The sequence below is a fragment of the Notamacropus eugenii genome, chromosome 2 (assembly GCF_028372415.1).
Source record: "Notamacropus eugenii isolate mMacEug1 chromosome 2, mMacEug1.pri_v2, whole genome shotgun sequence".
NCBI classification, from domain to species: Eukaryota; Metazoa; Chordata; class Mammalia; order Diprotodontia; family Macropodidae; genus Notamacropus; species Notamacropus eugenii.
The window spans coordinates 50,498,420-50,526,005 of record NC_092873.1 but is presented as its reverse complement, the minus strand read 5'-3'; the positions used below and the strand labels follow the sequence as shown (position 1 = coordinate 50,526,005).

The window sequence follows — 27,586 nt, the reverse complement described above, 5'->3', positions numbered from 1 at the left end:
GGGGATGACTTCCCCCCACCTTGGAAAAGAAGGACCAGAGCAAGGGTCTCACTTTCAGACGCTTGCTAGAACCCAGGAGTTCTAGGCTTGGCCCTTCAACATTCTTGGCATGGGACTCGGGACAAGTCACTTTAAAACCTGGACCATCTTCCCTTTTACAAAATGAAGGCGTCAAGTTAGGTGATCTCTTAGGTCGCGTCCAGAGCCCCTTAGCACCCATTTAACTTTGTGCTTATCTTGATTTGCATCAGGGACACGGTCCTTCTCTCAAGAAGCGTATAGCTTAGTTATTCTACATTTTTAAAAGAAAACAGTCAAGTACTTTCTCCTCTGCCCATAACAGGCTTTGTACTGTTTTAGAGGAAACTTCCACAATATCTGGAGGCCTTAATGTCTTAAAGCTGAAGAAGGAATGTATCCTCAAGCTGTTTGGTGCAGATAGCCTTTTGGGGGCATCAAGTTACATCACAAATCTGAGAGCCCTTGGGAGAAACTTTGTCCTGTTGTTGTCATTGACGGTCCAGCTGATGTGAGGGTCATCTCCTCCAGGAACGTTGCACCTGGGGTACACCTATCACTGGACATTTCATGTCTTCTAGTACCTTTGCTCCAGATCCAGTTGACTTTCTGGGAAGCTTGCCTCTTGGATATTTGCCAATCCCAGAGCTGGTGGCCACAACCTTTGATAAAAGCTACTCTGTTCACCTCTCAACTTTTGTTCTGTGAGACAGGTTTCCACTTTACCAAGTGGACATAGCTTCTCCATACACCAATGGGGAGCTCACTCTTTAGGGCTGGCATGGTGCTGGCCTGTGAAGTCCTGTTTTGGCATGGGACCCTGTCCTGGGAGCACACCTGGGAGGTTCTGCCTAGTCCTTACCCCTCTGGGGATCCACAGGCAATGGAAGAGAAGAGGCAGGAGATGCTTGGCAAGCAGGACCAGAGTCCTCTGTGCCCAGGCAGCAGCTCCTGTTCAGGCAGCGGAATCTACAGGAACCGCCACAATCTTTTAAGTTTTATCCCAGAGCCTTTTTTTTCTTTTTTCCTCTTTTGACATTCATTGACTTATTTTAGGGTCCAGATTCTCTCCCTCCCTTTAGTCTCGTTGAGAAGCCAAAGCAAAGCGATGCCCACTCTGCATTTGAAGTCGTGCAAAACAGATTTCCAGATTAGCCCTGTTGTCGGGGTAGGATGGGGAGGGAACAAGAAAAATAAGGTGGAAAAAATCCTCTTCAGTCCGTCCAAAGCCCGTCACTTCTCTCTCTGAAGGTGAAGAGCGCTTGTCACAGTGAGTCCTTTGCAGTTGTCTTGGTCAGAGTAGCTGATCATCCTGACAGTAGTGTTACTGCTGTGGATGGTGTTCTCCTGGATCTGCTCCCTTAACTTGGCATTAATCATATGGTTCTTACCAGGTTTTTCTGAAAGTATCCCCTTTGTCATTTCTTGTAGCACAGTGGTATTCCATCACAATGAAATACTGACAACTTCATCCAACCATTCCCCAGTTGGTGAACATCCCCTCAATTTTCAAGTCTTTGCCACCCCAAAAGGGCTGCTACAAATAACTTTTGTACATGTAGGTTGTTTCTCCTCTTCTTTTATCTCTTTGGAATATAGGCCTATTGTGGGATTGCTAAGTCAAATGGGTTTTGGGTTTAGTTTTATAGTTTTTTGGGTATAGTTCCAAGTTGTTCTCCAGAATGGCTGGACCAGTTCACAACTCTAACAACAGTTTTTCCAGCTCCCCTCCATCATTTATCCTTTTCTGTCATATTGGCTAATGTGATGGGTGTGAGATAGTACCTCAGAATTGTTTTAATTTGCATTTTTCTAGTAGTGATTGAGAGCATTTTTCATGTGATTCCTTTCGTTTTCTGAAAACTGATTGTTCATATCCTTTGACCATTTACCAATTGAAAAATGACTCTCATTTTTATAAATTTGACTCAGTTCCCTACATATTTGAAAAATGAGGCCTTTTTTGATATTTCTGTAAAAAAATTGTTTCCCCAGTTCCCTACTTCAAATTTTGACTGCATTGACTTTGTTCAGAAACTTTTTAATGTAATAGAAATTATCCATTTTGCTTCCTATGAGCCTCTTGTTTAGTCATAAACTGTCCTATTATTCATATATCTGACAAACTATTCCTTGCTCCCTTAATTTGCTTATGCCATCACCTTTTATGTCTAAATCATGTACCCATTTTGATGCTGTATTAGTATATAGTATGAGACGTTGGTCTGTATCTTGTTTCTGCCAAACTACTCTCCAGTTTTCCCAGAAATTTTTGTCAAATAGTGAGTTTCTGACCTAAAAGTTTGGATCTTTGAGTTTATCAAATACTAGATTAGTGTGGTCATTTACCACTGTTTTTTACATGTCTAATCTTTTCCACTGACCTACCACTTGGTATCTTAGTACCAGAGTGTTTTGATGGTTACCACTTTGTACTGTAGTTTGAGATCTGGTAATGTTAGGCCACCTTCCTTCGTGCTTTTTATTGGCCCACTAATTCCCTTGATGTTCTTACTTTTGCTTCTTTCAGATAAATTTTATTTTTTCTAGCTCAATAAAATAATTCTTTGGTTTGTTTGGCACTGAATAAATGAATTAATTTAGGTAGAAAGGTCATTTTTATCATGTTGGCTGCCCTACCTACAAGCAGTGAATACTTCTCCAGTTATTTAGATCTGTATTTGTGTGAAAATTGTTTTGTGTTTATATATTTTCTGGGTTTGTCTTGGCAGGGAGACTCCCACGTATTTTATATTGTCTGCAGTTATTTTATATGGAATTTCTTTCTATCTCTTTGTGGGTTTTGTTGGTAGTAAATAGAAATGCTGATGATTATGTAGGTTTATTTGACATCCTGCAACTTTGCTAAAGTTGTTAATAATTTCAGCTGGTTTTGTAATTGATTCCCTACGGTTCTGTAAGGATGAGGTTATGTCATCAGCAGAGACATAGCTTGATTTCCTCCTTGCCTGTTCTCAGTTATCCAGTTTCTTTTTCTTTATTTCTATGGCTCGCATTTCTAGCCATTTCTAGACATCCTTGCTTCACCCCAGTTCTTCTTGGGAAGACTTCAGGCTTACCCATATTACAGATAATGCTTGCTCTTGGTTTTAGATGGTTACGATTTGTCATCCCCGAGCCTCTTAGCAGCGTGGAAATATGCTGAAAGAAAATCGCAGTCAGTTTCTTACCAAAAAAGAAAAGAAGAAAGTATGTCCTCAACTTTAATACAGCCCATTAGGTATTCCTTTATAACGTTTAAAAATAGACATAATAGTAGCTAGCATTAATTTAGTGCTTTAAGGTTTCCAAAGGGTTTTATAAACATCTTATTTGATCCTCATAACAGCCCTGGGAGGCAGGTGCTATTATTACCCCCATTGTTGCAGAGGAGGAAACTGAAGCAGGCAGAGGTTAAATGGCTGACCCAAGGTCACACAGCTAGGAAGTATCCGAGACTGGATTTGAACTCGAGTCCTCCTGACCCCCGGTCTAGTGGTTTGTGGCCTGCTATAGTCCCTTCTGTTCTCAGCGTGTGCATTTATCTCTCCATTTACATAGGTGTTCTCCCTTTGGATTGTGATGTCAGTGTTGGTTCTTCTACTTTAGCTTTTTTCATTTCACATTCTTAGGTCTTTCCACATTTCCTTATGTTTGTCGTCTTTGCCTTTTTTAATGTCATTGATTTGCCCCTGATTGTATCCCAGTTGAGGCCGCTAGGTGGTGCCATAATGCATAGAGCTCCAGACCCGCAGTCAGAAGACTCATTTCAGATCTGACCTCAGACACCTCCTAGCTGGGTGACCCTGGACAAGTCACTTAACTTTTTGCCTCAGTTTCCTCATCTGTAAAATGGGCTGGAGAAGGAAATATTTGCCAGAAAAATCTCACACAGAGTCAGGAGAGTCAGACGCGACTGCAGAACAACAAATACCCTAATTCATGCAGTCATTAGGTATTTAGATTCATTCTGGTTCCTTGGAACTACAAACACTTTTGAATTCTTTCTATATTGTAGTTATCTGCTCAAGTGCCATCTCCTCCAGGAAGCCTGTGCTGCCCTGCGCTGGTTGGTGCCTCCTCCCTGCCCCTGGCTGGCTGGGCCTTTCTGTGTTTGGGTGGTTTCCCTCTAAAAGCAGGTATAAATCACCTTAATGTAGGGACCAGTTTACTTTGGTCTTAGCAGCCCCATCAGCTAACCCTAAATGCCTAACATGTAATAGGTACTTAATCAAGTCTTTTATTGAACACCCTACCAAGCTGTACCTTCCACGAGGGCAGGTACATTTATCTGAACTTTGCGCCTTTCCTAGGGCCTAGCTCAGCATTCTGTGCCTTGTGGTGCCATGATAAATATTTAATTACACTGAATGGTATTAGAAGACTACAAACTAGAATGAAATATTGACACACACATGTAATAGAGTTTTAATTAGAAAGGACCTAAAGAGCCATCTAGGCCAACATCCCCAACAAATGGCCATACAGCTTAGTGACCTGCGGTGGGGGCAGAGCCAAGTCTTCCTAAAGCAGGTTAGTCTGGCTCAGATTCTGAGAAGGATTTCCCTTGACTTCAAGCCTAGGATTGCCTCTTCACAACCTCTGCCCTCTGGGATTACTCTGATGTGGGGGTCAGCAAGCAGACCCCCACAATACAGAGATTTGTCTTCTGGCTACCCACTCTCCTTTCCTTCAACATTTCCTCAGCTGGCTTTGAGGTCCTTTACCATTCTACTGATCATCCTTAGCATGCCTTGTCCTTGACTTGTCGAGTCCTTCCCAAACTTATTTGCCCAGACCTGAGCCCAGTCCTTGTGCCTAGGGGCTGATGAGGCCCATGAGAGGAAGGCCTTCACCTCCTTCCCCCTCTAACAAGTTCAACCTCGTAATTTAGCCCAAGTTTACTAATATCCAGTGTTTTGACTGCCATCTCACAATGTTGACTCTTGTTTAGGCTACAATTGGCTAAAACTTGGATCTTTTTGAAACAAATTGCTATCTAATCATGCCTCCCCTATCTTGTATAAGGTCAGTTCTTCAAAAAATTCAAGTGTGAAAGTTCACATTCATCCTTACTGAATTTCATCAAGGGGATTCACATTCTTCATTAGAACAGGAGGTATCCTTTTTTAAAATATAATTTATTTTCAGTTGACAAGATGTGTTCTTGATGAAGCCATATTGGTTCTTTGGGGCCAACTTCCTTTTCTAGTTCCCTAAACATCTCTTTGCTAACGTGGTCTAGAATTTTGCCAGGAGTTGAATTGTTATTTACCTAGAGTTTTCAGACTGTCTTCTCTTCTTGTCGTGTTTGTACTTTCCCACTGCTGGGTCACTCCTGTTCACCAGGATCTTTCAGAAATGAGTGTGAGCCAGATTGTTGCCAGTTCTTCCAGTGCCTGAGGATGTGGTTTAAGTGAACTCGAAGATCAGATTCATCAGATGCAAACTCTTCAGTTGGTCATTGAAAGGGATTTACAGCCTGGCTTCAACTGACCTTTCTGACCCAATTTTATATTACCCTTTTGCACAGGCTGTGATCCAGACCTGGAATGCCCTCCCTCATCATTGTTTCCTCTTAGAATCTCCAGTTATCTTCAGAACTCGGTTCAAACACTACCTTGATGTGAATTCTTTCCTGTACCCCCTGGGTGTGCCTCCCCATCCCCCAGCTGCTGGTACCTTCCCTCTGATGTGACTAATCTACCATGTCTCCGTGCTTATAGTGTGACAGGTGCTGCCGATGGACATTGAGCAGATCTGGTAGGTAAATTGTAATTCCCATATTGTCTCTCTAGTTAGAAGCCTTTCCCTGGCTTGAAGACAGAGACAGTGACTTTGGCCTTTCTTTGAACCGCAGTGCTTAGCGTAGTACCCTGGACTTAATAAATGCTTACCATTTGATAGCCCAGCTGCTGCTGCCTCCAGCCACAAATCACCTCTTATTTGCTTTGTTAAAGGTCCTCAGGAAAGGAATGGGATTGGTGAAGTCAGTAAGCTGGAAAAAGATCCGAGTATTGAAGCTTTCAATTTTTTTTATTTGTTTACAACTTTTAAAATTTTATTTAATGTTTTATTTTTCTCAATTACATGTTAAAACAAATTTTGACATTAGTTTTTTAAATTTTGAGTTCTAAATTCTCTCCTCCACCCCATTAGAAGGCAAGCAGTTGGATATAGGTTAGATATGTGCCGTCATGCAAAACTGAATTCCATATTTGTTAAGTTGCCAAAAAAAACAGACTAAAAAATACAAAACAAAAATCATGTTGAAAAAGTCTGCTTCAGTCTGCATTCAGACTCTTATCAGTTCATTGTCTGGGAATAGACAACATTTTTCATCAGAAGTTCTTCAGAATTGTCTTAGATCATTGTATTGCTAGGAAGAGCTAAGTCGTTTGTAGCAATGCAATATCGCTGTTACTGTATACTGTTCTCCTGGTTCTGTTCACTGTGCATCAGCTCATAGAAGTCTTTCCGGATTTTCTGAGAGTATTCTGTTCTTCGTTTCTTATAGTACAACAGTATTGCAGCACAATCACGTATCACAACTTGTTCATTCATTCTCTAATTGATGGGCATGCCCTCAAAATTCCACAACAAAAAAAGGCTGCTATATTTTCACATATATATATATATTTTCACGTATATATATATTTTCAAATATATATCCTCTTCCCTTTTCTTTGATCTCTACTACTACTTAGTGGTGGTATTGCTGAATCATAGCTCTTTGGGCATAGTTCCATATTGCTCACCAAAATGTTGAATCAGTTCACAACTCCACCAACAGTGCCACAACCCCCACCTATATTTGTCACTTTCCTTTTCTGTCATATTAGCCAGTCTGATAGATGTGAGATGGTACCTCAGAGTTGTTTTAATTTTCATTTCTCTGACCAATAGTGATTTAGAGCATTTTTTTCATATGACTATATGGCTTTGATTATTTAATCTGAGAACTGTTTATATCCTTTGACCACTTATAATTGGGGAATGGCTCTTCTTTTTATAAATTTTATTTTGTAAGTTTGACTCAGTTCTCTACAGAGTTGAGGAATGAGAAGCTTGCTGCAAATTTGTTTTTACAGTTAAAATCAGTGTATTTTTCTCCATCTTCTTTTTCCTCCTATTTATCCTACTCTCTCCCTTCACCCTGTCCATCCTCCAAAGTATTTTGTTTCTGACTACCTCCTACCCAATCCACTGTCCCTTCTCTCAGCACCCAGTTTCCCTTAGCCCTTTCCCTCCTAGTTTCCTGTAGGATAAGATGTATCTCTGTACCGAACCTAGTGTGTATGTTATTCCTAACTCTGTGAGCCAGTTCTGATGAGAGTAAGGTTCAAGGGTTATCCACCCCACCTCCATCTTCCTCTCCATTGAGAAATTCTTTTGCACCTCTTTTATGTGAGACAGTTTGCCCCATCTGTTCTGCCTCTCCCTTTCCCCTTCTAGTGCTTCCTTCTTTCTCACCCCTTAATTCCCAGGCTCCTCTTTCTGCCATTCCAGATAGACTCTGAGAGGCCTCCACCCTGTGGCTGAACCCCTAGGATTATTGATAACCTTTTTGAACTTCAACGATTAATAAACTCCCACCCAATCATACCCTCTTCATCCCGAATCACCACCACTCCCAGTCACTTATGCCCTATCCCTGTCCCCTGTCTGCTCATTCAATTCCAGGGGTTCCCTACTGCCTCCAAGATCAAATATACCACTTTATGACCTGGACCTTTCTTACCTCTATCTTCCCCTTCCCCAGCCCCATTTGCCTCAAAGGAGACCTTCCATCTGTGTCTCCACTCCAGGTAGTTTCGTAACTTTACCCCAGTCCTGGAGTACTCTCCCTCCTCATCTCCCCCTCTTGGCTTCCCTAAAAAACTAAAATCCCACCTCCTACAAGAAGACTTTTCTGGTTCCCCCTAAGGCTAGCGTCTTCCCTTTATAATTTTTCTTCAATTTACCCTTTGTGTTTCTTGTTTACTCGTAGTTATTTATGTTTTCTCTACCATTAGGCTGTGAACCCCTAGAGAACAGAGATGGTCTTTAACATTTCTTTGTATCACCAGTATTTAGTATCATGCCTGGCACATAGTAGGCATTTAATAAATACTTACTGGATGACTACATGTGGCAAGCCCTTTTCTGAAAATGTAGCCTATTTTCTTCTTTTCACTTAATTAGCAGGCAGAGAACATACCCTCCTTAACTGAGACAGTGATGTCTTTGTGGAATAGGACATTGGGCAGGATCATGGCTTCTGCCAACAGCTTTGCCCTGGTGCACATCAGATCAAACCTGCTCACCTAAATCCAGAAAGAAGACTAATAAGTAAATAATCTGAGAAAGAGACTGGGTTAGTTTCAAGACTCCTCTACATTATATAAATGCCTTTCCATCTTCCCTTTTCAGACATTGCCTATCTGTGCTCAAAGGAAACTGGACAGGCTTGTTCTTGTTGGGACACCGTGGGAATGGCGCTCCCTGGATGCCATTTTCCCAGTCCTTGTCTCTGTTCTCACATTTCCAAAGCAGAATTGCAGACGCCATTGTCCCTGCTCCCCTGCTCCTTGGTTACTTTACTCTCTATCTTCTCTGTTACATTTTCACACTCTTCTTTGATTACCGTGCATTATTTCTGCACAATTGCTGCCAGCCATTGATTGTATCGGTGCTGCGGTTCTGTTTCACATTGATTATGCCTTTTTCCTGAAGCAGGATTCTTTTACCTCAGAGGCAGCTGGTTTGGTTGAACTCTGTTCATGAGATAGAAGGCATCTCCCTTGGGGGACCTTGGTCTTCTTCCTCCCACCCCATCCTTTGCTGGATTCTCTTGTCTTTTCAAGCTTCCTGGATTTATCTCCATGATGCTTTTTTATTGTGTCAGTATGTGGTCTGTTTAGCAGATTTCCTTCTTGGGCTTGAAAGTGAATTGTGAACTATTTTGTGTATTTTAGGAAAAACTTTGAAGTCTTGCTCATGTACTAAAGTGTTATGATCTGTTTATTCTGTCCAGTAGCTACTTGGTGGACCTTCGTTGTAGAGTTTCTTTTGTAGTGGAGGGATGTAGGGGATGTTCAGGGAGGCCTAGCACCTCTGGTGAGAGGGCTGCCAAGCCCTTGTCAAGGCTGCTTTCCACCTTGGGTGTCCGCCTTCCACCCAACTCTCCCCTGTGGTTCCAAAGAGCTGTAGCATGCACAGCAGCCATACCCCAGTAAAGGTATCTGGGCAGATAAGCTAAGCCATGTTATGTGAAGTCAGGATACGTCTACCCCAAGCATATATGGTGGAATGGATGGATGAGAACCATTTGTCCCAATGGCCATGAGCATGGCTGAAGTAGGCACTGTGGAGTGCTTGCTCAGGCATCAAATATGACAGCATCATCTACTCCATACTGGGCCATTGCCAGTCGTCCTGACTTTTGTCCTGCCACTGGACTACGACGGCTCTGGATAGAGAATGAGTCTGACAGCTTTGTGCAACTGTGCCTCATTGAAATCCAGTTCACTCGCAAGTCAAGACATCACCCTGTGATGTCATTGATCCTCTTTCAAAATGACGGACAAACATCAACACTTTTGGAGGATCCTTGTGTGACTCAGATTTAGCTGTGAAGGACAATGATGTTTACTTGGTGTTTGTAAAGGACCTTGTCCATCTGGACTGGTGAACTCAGATGCTGAATGGGGATCCTGCAGCCAAGGTTTTGAAGTTAGATTTCCTCTGGATAAGCAACTTAATTTCACGTGAAGAAACTCAGAGCCATCAAGTTTACACCCTTACCTTAGGCTGCCCATTGTACAAACACATACTGCTCTTCATAATGCAGAATCCTCAACCAGCATTTATGAAATGCCTCCTCTGTGGCAGGCACTGTGCTTAGTGCTGGGGATACAGAAGCAAAGAATCAAGGCATTCCTACTCTCCAGGAGCTCACTTTCTGGTGATGTCTTACTGTGGTGATTCAGACTCCTTATCCGAAGGGCCTGGAGTGATGGAATGGGAAGCACGCTAGACTAGGAATCGGAAGGTCCTGGTTTGATTTCTTTCTTTGCTGTCTAATACCTGGATGATCTTGACAAATCATTGCCCTCCTCTGGCCCTTGGTTCCCTCATCTTTAAATTAAGGAATTGGACTAAGTGATCTAAGGTTTCTCACAGCTCTACATTTTCTAAAATCGTGAAAATCTAACATGAATAAAGTAGCGATAAAGATTAGATGAGGCAATGTGTTTTGTCACCAAACAGTCGAGTCAATTCAACAAACATTGATTTAGCACCTGCCATACATAAGGTGAGAATGTTAGTATTGATGTGACTGGAATGTCCACCTACTGGCCAGTGACAAAGGTCTCATCTTTAGGGTGCCAACAGCTGCGTTCTTCTTTATCCATGTCTCTGATGTAGCCCACCCCACACCTAGGTAGGCATCCCATCTAGCTGATTTTCTTTAAACCCAACTACAGATTTTATGTTTATCTCTACTCTATTTAATTTTATTGATTCCAGCCAATTTTTTTTAGCCACTTCAGATCTTTTTTCTTTCTTGATTTCTATTTAAAATTTTTAATATTTCATTTTTCCCAGTTACATGTAAAAACAACTTTTGATCTTTGTTTTTTAAAATGATTTTTAAATTCTCTCCCAACCTCCTTCCCCTCCCCCATCCTTCAGAAGGCAAGCAGCTTGATAAAGATTATACATATGAAGTCATACAAAACATTTCCATGTTAATCATGTTGTGAAAGAAAACAGAGACCCCCCCCCAAAAAAAAACCAACAACCAACCCAACAAGAAAAATAAAGTAAAAAACCAGTATGCTTCAGTCTCCATTCTGGATAGCACTTTTCATCCAAGGTTCATCAGAATTGTCTTTGATCTAAATCATTCACAGTTGATCATTGTACAGTATTGCTGTTATTATGTACCGTGTTTTCCTGTTTCTCTGTACTTCCTTTTGCACTAGTTCATTTAGGTCTTTCCAGGTTTTTTCTGGAGCATCCTACTCCTTATTTCTCATAGCACAATAATATTCTATGACAATCATATACTACATGATTTTAAGACAAGTTCCATTTATTCCTATGCTTTCTAGGGGTAAGTATACCACTTACCATAAGGAAGATATGAGAGAGAAGAGGTATTACCAAACTGAAGGTCCACAGAGCCATTGTGCTGACCACGTTGTATGCCTGTGAAACTTGGACAGTCTACCACTACCATGCCAGGAACCTGAATCGCTTCCATTTGAGTTGTCTCGGAAAGATTCTGGAGATCACCTGGTATAATAAGGTGCTAGACCTGAGGTCCTTTCTCTAGCTGAGCTGCCAGGCATTCAGACTGTGCTTCAGGGATTGAAACTCCGATGGGCTGGCCACGTTGTTCAAATTCGAAATGTACTCTTCCTGAAAAGACTATTTTATGGAGAACTCACACAGGGGAAGTGCTCACATGGTGGTCAAAAGAAATGATACAAGGACACTCAAGTTCTCTTAAGAACTTTGGAATTCTTAAGGCAAAATGCCTTCCACATCCAGAGAAAGAACTGTGGAGTTTGATCGCAGAATGAAGCAGATCATTTTCTTTTGTATTATGTTTTGTTTTATGATTTCTGCCATTCATTTTAATTCTATGCAACATGACTAAGGAGAAATTGTATTTAATAGGAATGTATGTGTAGAACCTATATAAAATTGTATGTTGTCTGAGGGACGGAGTGGAGAGGTAGAGGGGGAGGAAGGGGGAAAAAATGTAAGATATATGGAAGTGATTGTAAAACACTGAAAGCAAATTAAAAAATAATTAAAAAAAGAAAGAAAAACTTTGGAATTGTGTGACATGAGAGACACTACTGTTTAGCATGGCGTGCCCAGATCAGAGAAGGTACTGTGCTCTATGAGCAGAGTAAAATTGAAACAGCTCAAAGGAAGCATAGGATGCGCTAATTTAAAGTATCCACCTCAAGCTTTCGTATGGGCTATTTGTGCCTGACATGTGGTAGAGCATTCTGAGCTCCTGCTGGTCTGATCACCCACAGTTAGACACATTGAAACTTGACTCACATAGTGATGTCATTTTGGTCCTCTTCAGGAACAGAAGACAACAACCTAATGCCACACCTTGGCCAGTCATTCCCCAACTGATGGGCATACCTTCAATTTCCAATTCTTTGCCACCAGAAAAAGAGCTACCATGTATTTTTTACATACAAATCTTCTTCCTTTTTGTTTTTTATCTCTTTGGGATGTTGACCTTTTCTATCGTATTAGCCAATCTGGGGAGATATCACCAGTGAGGTCATACCTCAGAGTTGTTTTAGTTTGCGTTTTTCTAACCAGTAGTTATTTAGAGCAGTTTTCATATGACTGTACATATCTTTGATTTCTTCATCTGAAAACTGTTCAAAAGCCTTTTGAATATTTACCAATTGGGGAATGACTTTGAGCCTTACAAATTTGACTCAGTTCTCTCCATATTTGGGAGATAAGGCCTGGGGTTCTCCAAGTATACCATCGTATTACCTGCAAAGAATGATAGTTTTGTTTTCAGTGATTAAGGCTTCATAAAATGAGGCCAAGAAGGGCCCATTTAAAAAAACTGAAACCTGTTAAAGACCATAGCTTGAAGAGGCCAAGATCCCCCTGCTGCATCCTGGGTGATCTCCAGTTGGCCTGATCTGTATCTGACCGCTGGACTCAGATGGCTCTTGTGGGGAAAGTGAGGCTGGTGACTGCACAGCCCTCCCTCACTTAAATCCAACACGCTTCCCTGACATCATGGTCCTCTTCAAGAATGAAAGACAAAAGGCAGCCAGCAAGCTTTGTTTCCTCATTACCTATTCTAATTCCTTCTATTTCTTTTTCTCTTAACGCTGTAGCTGGCATATCTAGTACAATATCAAATAAAAATGGTGATAATAGGTATCCTTGCTTTACACTCTGATCAGTCCAGTACAGATAATACTTCTTGTTGGTTTTAGATAAATACTACTTATCATTTTAAGACAAGCTCCATTTATTCCTATACTTTCTAGAGTTTTTAATAGGAATGAGTGTTGTACTTTGTCAAAAACTTTTTCTGCACATATTGAGATAATCATTATTTTTATTGGCTATGTTATTGATATGGTCAATTATACTGACAGTTTTCCTAATATTGAACGAGCCCTACATTCCTAGTATAAATTCCACCTGTTCCAATCTCCATACTAGTATATTATTTCAGTTTTTTGCATCAGTATTCATTAGGGATATTGAGCTATTCTTTCTCTGTTTTTGCCTTTCCTAGTTTAGGAACCAGCACCGTATTGACGGCATAAAAGGAATTTGGCAGGATTCACCTTCCTGTTTTTCCGGATAGTTTATATGGCATTTGAATTAATTTTTCTTTAAATATTAGGTAGAATTTAGTTGTGAATTCATCTGGTCCTTAGGAAGCTCATTAATAACTTGTTCAATCTCTTTTTCAAAAATAGGGTTTTCTACTTCCTCTTCTGTTAATCTGGTCAGCTTATATTTTTAAAAATATTTAAGAATTTAAAAATAATTAAAATATTAAAAATTTTATTTAAATTGTCAAATTGATTGCACAGAAAAGCTCCTAATAGGTTTAATATTCTCTTCATTAATAAACTTACCACTTTCATTTTTGATACTGGTAATTTGGTTTTCTTATGTTTTAAATCATATTAATCAGGAACATATCTGTTGGGGTTTTTCCTATACAACCTTATTTATTAGTTTAATGGTTTTCTTTAAATTTTATTAATCTCTCCTTTGATTTCAAGATGTCCAATTTGGTTTTTAATGGGAGATTTTTAATTTATTTTCTTTCTAGTTTTTCTTAGTTGTATGCCCAATTTATTGATCTGTTCTTTCTCTGTTTTATGTGTGTAAGCATTTAGAGAGAGAAATTTTCCCCTGAGCGCTGCTTTGGCTACATCCCATAAATTTGGGTATGCTCTCTCATCGTCATCATTCTCTTTAATGAAATTATTGATTGTTTCTATGATTTGTTCTTTGAACCACTCATACTTCGATTGTATTCCTATTTATTTTAATCTGTGTCTTTGTTAAGTTATTTTTATTGCATTATGATCTGAAAAATATTTCTAATTTTCTGCATTTGGTTGTAAGATTTTTATATCTAATACTTGATCAATTTTTACATAGGTATCACGTACTGCTGAGGAAAAGGTATGTTCCTTTCTATTCCCATTCAGTTTTCTCCAGAAGTCTCTCATATCTTGCTTTTCTAAATTTTGGTTTATTTCTTTAACTTTTTTCTTGCTTATTTTTTAGTTAGATTTATCTGGTTCTGCGAGGGAAAAGTTGAGGTCCCTCACTAGTATAGTTATATTGTCTATTTCCTCCTGTAACTTTTTCTTTAACTTTTAACTTTTCCTTTAAAAATTTCGCTGCTATACCATTTGGTACTTATAAGTTTCGTATAGATATTACTTCATTGTCTGTGTTACCTTTAGCAAGGTGTAATTTCCTTACTTATCTCTTTTAATTAGATCTATTTTTGTTTTTACTTTATTAGAGAGCATGATTACTAACTTTCCTTTTTTTTTTTTTAACTTCAGCTGAAGCAGAATACATTTCACTCCAGTCCCCCTCACTTTTATTCTGTGTGTGTCTCTCTGTTTCACATGTGTTTTTGGTAAATAACATATTGTAGGGTTCTGGTTTTTAATCCACTCTGCTCTCTGTGTCTGTTTTAGGGGCAGATTCATCCCATTCATGTTCACAATTATGATTACTGTGTATTTCCCTCCATCCTGTTTTTCTCCTTGACTGAGAGCCATAGAATTTGGCTACAGTATATCTAAGAGTTTTCATTTTGGGATCTCTTTCAGGAGGTCATTATTGAATTCTTTATATTTCTGTTTTACCCTCTGGTCCTTTCTAGGATATCAGGGCAATTTTCTTTGATAATTTCTTGAAACATTCCTTTTTTGGTCATGGTTTTCAGATAGTTCGTTAATTCTTAAATTATCTCTCCTTAATCTGTTTTTCAGGTCAGTTGTTTTTCCAGTGAGATGGTCCATATTTTCTCCTATTTTTTTCATTCTTTTGATTTTATTTTATTGTTTCTTGATAACTCATTGAATCATTAGCTTCCATTTGCCCAGTTCTCATTTTTAAGAAATTTTCTTCAGTGAGCTTTTGTATCTTTTTTCCATTTGGCCAGTTCTGCTTTTTAAAGAATTCTCTTCAGTGGATCTTTGTGCTTTTTTTCCCCCATTTTTAAGATGTTATTGTCCTCTGCCATCACTTTCTTTTCTCATTTTTCTTCTACCTTCTTAATTGATTTAAATCCTTTTTGAGCTCTTCCAGGAATCCTTTTTGAGCCTGAGACCAATTCAAAAAAACTTTTTAAGTTTTGCATGCAGACATTTGGACGTTGTTGCCCTCTTCTGAGTTTGTGTTTTGATCCTCCTGGTCACCATCATAACTTTCTATGGTCAGATTCTTTGTTGTTCACTCATTTTTCAAGCATATTTCTTGACTTTTAACTGTATGTTAAAGTTGGATTCTTCTCTTAGGGTAGAAGGGGCACTGTCTGAATCCTTTTGTTCTGTTGTTTTCAGAGCTAGTTCTGGGGACTGTGTAAGTTTTCACTTTTCCAAGGTGATATGGTCTAAGGAGAGGTATAGTCACTGCTGTCCTGATCTATACTCTGGTCTTCGAGGAACCGTAATTACTGTTTTCTACACTGGAACTGTGACCTGGGCCCCTGCTCCCCTGTAGCCAGAAGCTCTAGTCTATTAGTGCTCCTCTTTACCCTGGGCCTGCAACCCATATCCTGGGCAGTGCAACAGAATCCTGCATCTAGTGCTAGCCGAGAGACCTGTGTTCTCTTTCTCACCAGTTGTCTGTGGGTTGAAAGCTCTGGAAGTTGCTGCTACAGGTTCACTTGTCTCTGCTGCTGGCTTGTGCCATGTTCATGAGTGTGATGTCTTGTTGCTGCTTCATGCTTGGGTTCAGGACCTCACTGCTGGTTTCATGGGCACAGTGTGCACCAGACTACATTTCCTTCTTATCCCAGTTAGACCTTTCCTTTTGACCTTAGAAGTTTTCTTGAGCTGGAAAATTGTTTCCCTCATCCTTTTGTTAGTTTTGTCCCTCCAGAATTTGTTTTGAGGTGTTATTTTAAAGATGTTTGAAGGACAATTTGGGAGAGATTGAGTGAATCCCTGCCTTTACTCCACCATCTTGGCTCTGGCTTCCAGATCTTACTCCATTTGAGATCTGTTCATTTCCAATCTTGTCACCTCTCATCTTAGCCCAGCCTCAGACCTTCCACAGGTACCATCACCCATTTGATTGAAAAAATGCTGAGCAGGGTCAAGGAGAGTCCCATAGAACTCCATTCCAGTGTCCGTCTGAGTCAGTACTGAACAACGCTCAGTCATGTCTAAGTCCACTTAACTATATTCTCCTTGATCCTCGCCCCCACTCCTTACTGTCACAAAGACATCTTAAGAGTTACTGAAATCTTGGATGGCTGTGGCCATCATAATCTGTCCAAAAAGAAAGCCGGGTTGTTTTGACATGACTTGTTCTTGGTAGTGCAGGTGGCCCTGCTTTTTTTTTTTGTTTTTAATGCTTTATAAACTCTTTTAAAAATAATAGAATTCTGCCAGGATTGAAGTCTAGCTCCCCAGCCTGTGACTTGAAGCATCCATCTCCTTCTCACTTAAAAACAAAAAACAGTATGGACTCTACTTGTCCTTAACTATTTTCCTGTCAGTTTTCCTAATGAATGATAATCATTCTTTAACTTTCACCTATATGAAAAAGTGATTTATGGGAGGAGGGTGGTGGTGTTCGGTCATTCCAGTTATGTCCAACTCATTGTTGACCCCATTTGGAGTTTCCTTGGCAGAGATAGTGGAGTAGTTTACCATTTCCTTCTCTAGCTCATTTGACAGGTGAGGAAGCAGAGGCAAGCAGGGTTAGGTGACTTGCCCAGGGTCATACAACTAGTAAGTGTCTGAGGCCAGAATTGAACTCAGGTCTTCCTGACTCAAGGCCTGGCACAGTATCCACTGTTCCACCTAGCTGTCTGGGACCAAGGGTACAACTAATTTTTGTCCTAGTACCATATCCTCCCTACCTGCCATGAACAGTTTCCACCCCAACTCCAAATGGGTGATGATATGATTAAAGTTGAATGAGTGTTCAGAAAAGAAAAAGTAGTTATAAGCCAGTTGTTTGAAACTGAGATGTTTTCCACTTAGAAATAGCCCACATAATATAAATCCCATAAAATATATCAGCCCTGATAATGCCGTTTTTAATCTCAGAACCTGGGACTGTGTCTCTCACATGGTAGCTGCTAAACAAATATTTGCTGGATTGAACTGAATGTTTTCTCTCAGGCTCTTTCCAAGAGCAGGGAATAGGGACGCACTGGCCTGAAGTATGATGGGTCCTCTGTGCCAGACTACCAGGCTCTCAGCTTTGGATGAGGCCTGGCCTTCCTTCATGTGAAGGGGAATGGGGCATGTTGTGAGATGTGAGACTCGGACCCAGGTCTCCAGGACCGTCCTCTGTACCATGCTCCCTGGTGGTGTTTGTGAATTAGGTACCTCTCTGGGAAATGGCCCATCACCATGAGTTCACTTCTACACATCCAAGGGGGGGAACTTGGTAGGATTCAGAGCACATGGAGGCAAGAGGACGTGGGAGCTGCAGCTGGGCCTGGAGCCTCAGGTTCTCAAACTTCGAGCACATTGACAAGCATTTATTAAGCACCTATTATATACTCCAGTATCATACTCCAAGAAGCATTGGTGTCTTAAAGACACAAGGAAATGTCCCCATAGACTCTACATCTGAGTTTGTATGAAATAAATTTGAGGTCTTTTATTTTACGCTTATTTTACATGTACTATCATGAAAGTCTTTATGTGGTAAGTGGCTTCTTCAGCTGTGTTTTGAAGGAAATTAGCTTAAGAGACAAATGTAAGAAAGGAGGACTTTTAGGCTTAGGAACAGTGCAGTTGTGACCAGGGAAGACACAATGTCTTATAGGGGAGACAGAAGAAATTGTTTGGCTGGACCTTGGAGTGCCTGAGGGAGAGTCCACTGTAGAGGTGTGGAACTGCACTGAGACTTTTGGGACACCCTGTGTCCTCTGCCTGGAATGCTGGGAGGGCAGACCAGGCCAACACAGGAGTTTGTGTCTGACCTACGAGAGAATGGGGAGTGACATGGTGCTATCTTTGCTTAGCACAAAAGGTCTGGGACTTTTGGTTTAAAGTATGTTAGGTTCAAAATTCCTGAGTAAGATAAATGAGTAAAGCCCCACTTATATTTAAGAACCAACAACATTTTTCTTTCTACTTTAGTCTACCCAGTTGTCAAATGGGATGCATCTGTACCTTACACTGATTGACCCTCTTTACCCCACCCCCAGCATGTCCAGACTTCGTTGTGCCTAGCCTGGTCAGAGTTGGCAGAGGACTAGAACCGTCTCCAAGATGGCATTTCAGGGGTGGAGAAGGAAGGAGGCCAGACCCACGTTTTTCTGAGCTCAAAGCACCTACAGTTTCACGCCGGACTCCTGGAACTTAATGGTCCGGGAACATTCCTGGCGGCTGCTCTGGTTTCCAGCTCTCTGTACAAAGGAGGCCAGAGCCAGGCAGCCTGAATGCTCAGGAAGGCAGAGCCTTTTCTGTTTGAGTGCGGTTTGGGGAAGCAGTGTGGGCAGGGCGATATGGTGAGCCGGCCTGATTTCTCAGGTGCTATGTATGCCTTAGACTTTACTCTTGTAGTCTTGAGAGGCTGTGAAGGCTGCTGCCAAACTGAGCAACGCTTTCCCTTTTCTTGTCGCCTCCCGCTGCCAGTGAAGTTAAAGGGGGTGGTGGTGTATGGGTGTGTGTTGGAGGGGGTTGTTTGGTTTTTTTTAATGAAAGCTGTTGTTGGTTTTTCCCTCAACACCCTGCTCCAGCAGCTGAAGTGCTCATGTAAATAGTTCCACATTCGGTTGGCTGTGTATGTTTACAGAGGGTTTGTTGTTTTAAAGGGGAGAATTATGCTCAGGATTTGTTATTGTTGTGAAGAAATAAAAAAAATTTTCTTGTCCTTGGGAATCAGTCCAGCCAAACCTGGTGCCAATTCGTTGTGCAAGGACGATTAAGCTTTCAAAGTGAGTAGGCGGGATGGAGGGGCAGCCATTTGCCAAGGCTATTAGCTCACCAGCACAAGTTTTAAGCCTCACAGCAGCTCCTATTTCTTAATAATGGCATGCAGTGGGTTAAAGCCAAGGCAGAATGGACTGGCCTTTGTGCCCAGAACTGTTCAGGCAACCTTCTACTCAGTCACTGGGCCCAGCCTACTTGATGGGTGGTGCTCAGGTCTTTGCTCTGCTCTGGGGTTGCAAAGTCACCAAGACCTCTGTCCCCAAGCTGTAGATGTCCCTGGCACGCTCAAAACAAGGATGGGAGACCAAGAGACCCTGGGAGAGGAGGTTCATCTGTAAAGGGGGATGAGTAAGACTTGAATAGGGAAGAAGGCATAGGCAGGCATGGGGATGGTGTGTACAAGAGCCCAGAGAAAGGCAAGAAAACTCTAGACATCCTAGAGAACGCCAGGCACAGGACAGCCAGAGCTGAGGGTGCATAGGCAGCCAGGAGAAATGAAGGATGACAGAAATAGGTGGTAATGGCAGAAGTGGGGACCTTGGCCTCAGGGAGCTGCTGCTGTCTTTGCAGCCTTCCCCTGATACCAGCAGAGTATACACAGCCCCATAGGTTGTGGTTGGTTAACCTAGGAAAGGAGAATATGCCAAAACAGTAGCCCCAGGCATCTCGTCTGCCCACCTGACTCTGGACAGCAGCAACAGGGAATGGACCTCAAGGCTGTGTTCTCTTCGCTAGAGGGCAGTGCTGGGATGATCAGTTAAACAGTCAGCCCCATTGTGTGGGTCCCATCCCAGCCTCCACTCCAGATCCCCTTTCAGTGATCACTCTTTTCTCACTGGGTCAGTCTCATCCCATGAGCAAGGCAAACACTGTGTGTGGAATGAAAGGGTTGGGAGATAGTGATCAGAAATCCAAATCCAAACCCAACCCTGGTGAGGCTGGAGGGACTTGGGACTTCTTTCACGGTTAGGCATTTCTTTTCAAGGGCATCCTGCCCCACACAGGGTGTTCACTCTCATTGGGGAGAGGGCCATGTCTTAGGGTTACCAGTAGGTGCATCTTTGTGTCTTCAGCTGTCAAGGATGTTTCTAGAACTCAGATTTCTCTCTTTCCCTCCTCAGGTTACAGCTTTCCTGAGTGGAAGTAAAATCTCCCACCCCATTGGTTTGGGTACTTGGCTTCCTTCAAGACCCCAGCTTATTGATCAGTTAGGTGTAGGCCTTTGGAGGATGAGCCACCCAGACCTCCACATGTTGCCAGTGTACTTGTAGGTCATGTGTTCCTTGCCATTTACTGTGTATTATGTCAATCTCTTCCAGCCAATAGGACTTTTTTTCCTGACTTCCCATGTCTCTGAAGGACAACGGTATTGGTGGAAACTGGCTCACTACTTGTGCCTTCAAAAAGGAAAGCCCATGAGTGGTTTGGCCAAAGACACTTGGATTTACATGATGTTTCTCAACCCATCTTTGCTCTCATGGGTATAAGGGAGGCTAAGTAGCAATTATGGGTCCTCTCTGACAGATGGAGAAACTTAAGGAAGTGAGATGATTGGGTCACTCAGCCAAGACCACAGGCTTTGGCCATTGGACATCTTGCTCCCCTCAGTACTGAAGAACAACAGCTTTCTCCCCCCCAGAGACCGAATACGGGCTCTTATTTTGCCCCTGTTTCATGAGGACAGGGGCCATTTCTTAGTGGAGTTTTATATTTCTTCTACAATGCCACAGTTCTCTCTGCACACAATAAAAAATGTCTGTTCAGTTGACTGTCCTGCAGTTGACCAAGGGTTAAAAAATGACTCTTTTTTGACCCTTGCTTCATGAATTGAGCGGGCACTAGATGGCGACAGGTCCCTCTTTACACTTCTCATTTGATCCCAGACTTAGGTGGAATGGGTCACCTGTGTTTGCCTTGATTGGTCTTGCCATACTTTCTCTCCCAGGCTAGTGGCTCTTGGAACAGGGCTGCCACAGGAGAGGGAGTCTTTGGAGGAGAAGAAGCCATGGCCTGACCACTGCCAGCCAACAAGTGTAACAGGCCTTCTGTGTCCTAGGCCCTTGCCTAGTCACAGGGGATACAGGGGCAAAAATGACTGAGAGGAACAATGTTATTTGGAGGAAGAAACCCTACACACACATAAAAATAAATGCAGACTATATACTGTGGAAACTTGAGGGGTGAGGTTGAGGATCAAGGAAGGCGTCCTGGAGACAATGGTGCAGTAGCAGAACCTTAGGGCAACCAGGGCTTGTATGAGGTCCTATTGAAAAGAGGAGAGTATGGCAGGCTCAGGGGCAGACGGTCTCTGTCATGGCACCAAGAGCTCCACTGTGGGTCAAGGGAACATTCTGTTTTAGAGTAAGAGCTAGCCTTTATGTAGCATGGCAGGAAGATGCTGTTATCCCCATTTCACAGATGATGAAATGGAGACAGGTTGAGTGACTTGCCTTGGGTCATGCAGCCAGTAAGTATGGTTTGAACTCAGGTCTTCCTGATTCCGGATTTGTTGCCCTATGTGCCATCTAGTTTCCAAGATGTCTCCAGTTATGATTTGGAGCTGAGTTCTAACCTCACGAAGGGTCCTCTGATTTCCAGACCAGCACCAGGTGCATCGAACAGATCAGCAGTCCTTCCTATTTGGCTCCTGCACTTGAATGGAGGCATTTGGGAATTCATTACTCTTCCAACCAAATGATGAAATTGTGTAAAGATCTCAGGATCTGGGAGTCACTAAGTGCCTCATCTTGCCTGCTCTGGTCAGCTTCTTCCTGTTCCCTGAAAGTGAGGACTGAGGGGGATGGGCTAGGTTGAGGAATTGACAGAGTTCTCTGAGCTCTCCATGCCACTGCCTGGCTCTCAGTTTTTCTTCCCTTTCATCATCTACCTCCTTTCAGGGGTGAGGAGTGGGCAGAGAAGGCTGGTGCTCTCCTGATGAGGCTCAGGAGGAGAGCCCAGAGAGCTGCAGGGGTCAGCTAGTCATCGGGAAGCAGGAAAGTCGACTGAGTGTTAACAATCTGGGGAGGGCACACATCAGGACAAGTAGGTAATGACATGCCTGTGGGAATGACCATAGGAAGAGAGACCTTGGGCATAGAGGTTCATCAAAGTTTGGAGAAGGGTGCTGTGGGGGACCTTACCCTAGGAGTTCTGATTTGGAGTCTGGGCTTCTCATAACTGCCTGCCGCCTCCACTTGCATGTGCACCTAGGAGTCTACAATGCTGGGGGCTTTGCTTAAGAGAGTGATGAAGGGTGTCTGAGCTGTAACTTTCTGACTGTCACCTACTGGGTCAGTGTGGGGACCAACCAAGGTTTTAGTGTAAGTCATTTCAGAAAACTAAAACTGGGGCAGTTTTCACCCCATACCTGTAAGGGGCTCCTGGTCTGGTGTGGTAATGGGTGACATGCCCAACAAAGCAGATGCCCAGGCTCAGGTTATACTTCAAGGGCCCTTAGAAAGAGGGTTTTCTGAGATGAATTGCCCGCAGCTGGGTTTTAAGCTCTTTGTGGACCTTACCTGCTGGCTAACTGATCCCTGCAGCACTTTGTATTATCCCCTGAAACCTTTCAGAGAGCCAGTGCCTCCTTAGAGAAGCCAAGAAGACTTTGTTTCTTGGCCATTGCTTTCCATGCAGTTGGAGGGAGAGGGCTTTGAAAATGTATCACTCAGATAAAGAACCAGAAGGAATGGACAGAATGGGAAAGTGACAGATTCCTGCACCCTGCCTGTGGGTGAGGACATGGAGAGTCCCCAGACATCCCCATCCGAAGGCCCCTTCTTCCTGCAGACCAGTTCAGCCCCTAGTGCCCGGACTTAGCTGGCAGAGCAATTAGGAAAACCCGGCATTTGTTAGCTGGACAAGATACACATGGTGTGAGACCCTACTGCAGATTCGAAGGGGGTCCAAGGCAGCATGATAAGTATGGAAGAATGGGTGTGACAGGTGCTATTTAGCAATTTAGGAAGTGGGCTATGAGCTCAGCTTGGAAGGATGAGAGGTCGCTGCCCCTCACCCCCTCCCATTGGTGAATCCCTGGCCTGAGCCTCCATTTCTTGAGTCTCTCAGGCCTTCACTCCTGCCCCAGTCCTCGTTCTGGGATGGACTTCTGTACTCTGCTTAATAGCTAAGCAGCTGTAAGTAACCACCCCCCTGCTTTCCATACCTGCTTTCCAGCTCCCCATTGGGTGGTATCTTCTCTCTTTGAAATGTGAGTTCCTGGAGAGTTGACTCTCTTTTCGGTCTGTGTTTGCTTACCCAGTGTCTGACCCATTTATGGGCTATCTGTCTAGTGGAATGGGTATAGAGTGTGAAGGAAGAACATGAGGAACACCATTGACTTGAAATGGAGGATTTATGGGGGAGCCATGGAAAATAATTTGGGAGAAGTTGGGATCTGGAGCTGGATAGGGTCTTAGAGCTGTACGGGAGCCCAAGGTCACACAAGGAGCAGGCAACAGGGCCAGGTCTGACTGGGGGCTAAACCCAGTGTCAGGAAGACCTGAGTTCAAATCCAAGGGCAGGCCCTTACTAGCTGCATGACTCTTGTGTGACATCATATTGCTTGCCTTCTCAAGGGGTTGGGGAGGAACGGAAGGGAGGGAGAGAATTTAGAATTCAAATTTTAAAAAGTATGTTTAACATAAGTAAATAATACATTTTTGAGAAAACCTGTGTGACCCTGGGCAGGTCATTTAACCTCTGCCTAACTTAGTTTCCTCATGTCTAAAATGAGGATAATAATATCGCTGATCTGCCAGGGTTGTTAATGAAATGTTTATAAATGGCTCAGCACAGAGTGGCACATACTTGCTACTTAAAGAATGTTTTTTCCTTCTAACTCCAAATCCAAGGCTTTTTTTTTCTTCTTAAAAATGTATTTTTATTTATTGGTAGCCTTTGTTTTTATATGACCATTTATTTCTAAATGCATCCCTCCCCCCTTCCCTACCCAGTGAGCATCCCTTTTAACAAGGATTAAAAAAGAAAAAGGGAGGGGGAAGCATGTTAGCGGAGCCATCACATTATCCATATTCCACAGAGTATGTACACTCTAGCCTTTCTTCACTGTAGCTGTGCTCAAGTATTTGGAAAGTTCTACTGCTTGGGCCCAGAAGGCAGAGCCAGGAACCACGGGTGAAAGGTGGCCAGGAGTGAGAGCCCCTAAGCTCTCAGGGGCCAAGCCTGGACAGCCCCTTGTCAGGTGGGATGTCCTGGGAGACCCCTGAGGGCCCTTTTAAACTGATATCTGTCTGGGACTGACCAGGTTTGAGATCTTGGCCTTTGATCTTGGCCTGTCAGGGACAGGCCCTGGACCTGGGGTTTGTGGACACTTTGAAGCACTTTTCCCAAATATTCTCTTTTATTAATAACCCTGTGCAACCAGGTAAGACTCGTTCCACTAACTGTACGTGACAGAGGACAAGGGAACAGAGAAAGCTGAAATCCTTTGCTCAGGATTCGTGCCAGATAGCTGAGGAAATTGGGGGAATCGAGCCTGGCTTCTGACACCTGGGACTGCAAGGCTGGCCATCAGATAGGACTCGTGCCTAGAATCAGAGTGAAGGAAGTTGGGCTTTTCTCTCTGGCTTTGGTCTCTATCTGGTCAGTCTGTGCCCTCGAGGGGACAAGGCTTTATGCTGTTACAATAATGTCCCTCCTTTCCTTTCATAGCAAATTCCTATAAATAGGGCAGGTGAGCAGTAGAAGTTTTGTGAGTACAACTCTAATTTTGTTAATTAATATACTGATACCAGCACGTCTCAATGACTATAATAGGATGCAAGTGTGAAAAATTGTACAATTTTAACCTGCATTTCTGGTCAGATTCTAATATAGGGATGACGTCCTCCTGAAGGGAGAATTAGACAAAGTAATAAGACAAATATATCATGTAAACATTTTCCAATTAAAGGGAATATCAATTTTGAGAAAGCACCAGCGTCACACTGTTGCTCTAAGAATTTTATATGTCTGTGTGTCTGTATGTATATATATATGTGTGTATGTATGTATATATACATATATACATATGCATATTTATGTATCTGATTGGCTTTCCAAATGTATGGAAATTTGGGCTTTTAATAATAAGTTCTCAAAATTGGATTAAGGATTTTACATATAAAATTGTATTGATAATTATAAAGAAAGTGAAATTGTCTTCCCATTTTAAAGTATCTGATCATTTTTAAAAGTTAATTTTAATATGTTTAATATGATTGTACATCAATAACCTGTATCAGTTTGCAACATCTTGGGGAGGAGAGAGGGGAAGAAGAGGGAGAAAATTTAAAACTCAAATCTTATAAAAGTGAGTGTTGAAAGCTAAAACTAAATACAATTTTTTTTAAAACAACAATTCATTTCAGTTAGGCCCTTGGAAATTTTTTTTAAGATACTTATATCAGGTACTTATATTAGGTAAGGCAGCTAGGTGCTGCAGTAGATAGAGCACCAGTGCTCTGTGAGTTCAAATCTCACCTCAGGCACTTGACACTCACTAGCTGTGTGACCTTAGGCAAGTCACTTAACCCCAATTGCCTCATCCTGGGTCATCTCCAGTCATCCTGATGAATATCTGGTCACTGGATTCAGATGACTCTGGAGAAGAAGTGAGGCTGGTGACCTGCGCAGCCCTCCCTCACTCAAAACAAAGTCAAGTGCAAGTCATGTCATCATTTCTCTGATGGCGTGGTCTTCTTTGACAATGAAGGACAAACACACACACACGCACACTTATATTAGGTAAAAATAAAAATAGGACATGATATATCAAAATTGAAATTCTCTGACTTGAAGATTAGAGAACCAGATTTAAGAGATTGTACTAAATTGCATTAAATCTTGTTATTAGCAGATTTTATCAGATTTATCCTGGAACTTCTACAAGTGATTTGGAATTAGGGAAACAGAGGCCTCTTCCAGCAAGTGCAAGAGAAGTCCAGGAACCAGATGATCACAAGAGACATCCGGAACCCAATGTCCTTGTTTGTTCAGTGGACGTTGGGAGTGAGTTACAAGGATACAAAGAGACTGGATGTTCGTTAATATAGATGATCGTTACTAAATTGCTTTGGCCTTTTATTTCATGATGTTTGGGTTTTTGTTTAGATTTTCTGGGTTACCGTGGTGATGTGTAAATCTGCCTTCTCCAAATTAGTTCATTGTGAGCCCTCTACATTGTTTGATTTGTGACCTGACTGATATAATTCAGATTACGAAAATATGAAAACAAACCTTATTGATTTGGCTTATGGATAAGTGGTCCATGGCAGGAGTGAACCTCCAACTCAAGAATCAGAAGGGGAATTGAGGCAATTGAGGAGATTGGAGCAGCCAGTGGTTATGGGAATTGAGTGACCACACTGACTTCATCCTGGAGCCGGCTCAGCTTATATTCAATTATGGGTCTGGTCCAATCTCTGTCCTATGAGAAACTTTATCCAATGGTGGGCATTGTTTGAACCTAGCCCTGCGTGACTGGGAAGTTGGACCACCTCTACCTGCTGCTTAGAGACCTTACCCAAGGAGCCAGGTTTACTGACCAGAAACCTGGTCAGACCCAAAGATGGATGAAAGGACTTTTCTTACAACTGTAACATCTTAAGCAGCGCATGTGTCTCATCTGAAAAATGGTCCCATACTGATCAATCAGTTACTATTTTCATGTTCTCTTTGTTGCTCTCAGGCACTTCGGGGGAGTGGGATGCCTCTTTTTCTGATTTCAGGGAATTTTACTGTGGGCTGTGCTCCTCCCAACTTGGAAAGGCCCTAATCTTTCATCCAATCAGAAATCAAATTGCTTAATATTGTATGCTGGTTAATTGATTTTTTAATCAATTGGCCTTATTTGATTGTTTTTAATGTACAAAACTCTGTCTTCCCCTGTACTTGAGGTCCAGGCCTGCGTTGAGGGGGTCTGGTCCCTATGTAGTGGGCATTGGCATGCATTGCTTAATAAATGGATATGTTCGGAAAGTTAAACCTCCGTTTTCCCAAGTCATTTCATCTTTCACCTGCCCCACAGCTAAGCCCCAAGCTCTGCTCTCTCACCTGCCTTAGACTTTGAGCCATAAAGTCCCATAAAGCTATAAAGACCTCTGGAGCTATGCAGGCCAGCCTCCTCATTTTACTGATGAGGAAACTGAGGACTAGAGATGGGACATGTCTGACCCAGGGTCACACAGGCAGGAATGGCAGAGTCACCCTACGTTCTGATGCCAAATACAACCAGATGGAAAAGGCAGGGCAAACTTTCCCAGAAGGGAATGGAATGGTGGCCTGGGATGGGGGCAGCCTATCCCACAGGAATAGGGGGAGCCCCAGGGAGAGAAGGGGCAGCCAGGTCCTTAAAGTCTTGGGGGTCAGCTCACTTGGCTGCCACTGACTTGCCCCCTTCTTGGGTC

General features: G+C 42.4%; 1 protein-coding gene across 7 annotated transcripts in view; it reads left to right on the top strand.

Annotated features, from left to right (window-relative positions):
• The window catches only part of FKBP6 (FKBP prolyl isomerase family member 6 (inactive)), a 51,485-nt gene extending 24,321 nt beyond the window's left edge, over positions 1-27,164 (top strand). The window contains exons 9-10 of one of the 7 annotated variants that reach the window (XM_072640230.1): positions 14,194-14,217; positions 26,038-27,164. The gene's annotated coding sequence lies outside the window, so the exon portion shown is untranslated. Of the gene's footprint in view, positions 1-11,117; positions 11,849-14,193; positions 14,218-18,451; positions 19,142-20,497; positions 20,977-26,034 lie in introns of those variants that run through there. The other 6 variants (XM_072640229.1, XM_072640227.1, XM_072640228.1 and 3 more) reach the window with 6 other exon arrangements.
• The last annotated feature ends 422 nt before the right edge of the window (positions 27,165-27,586 follow it).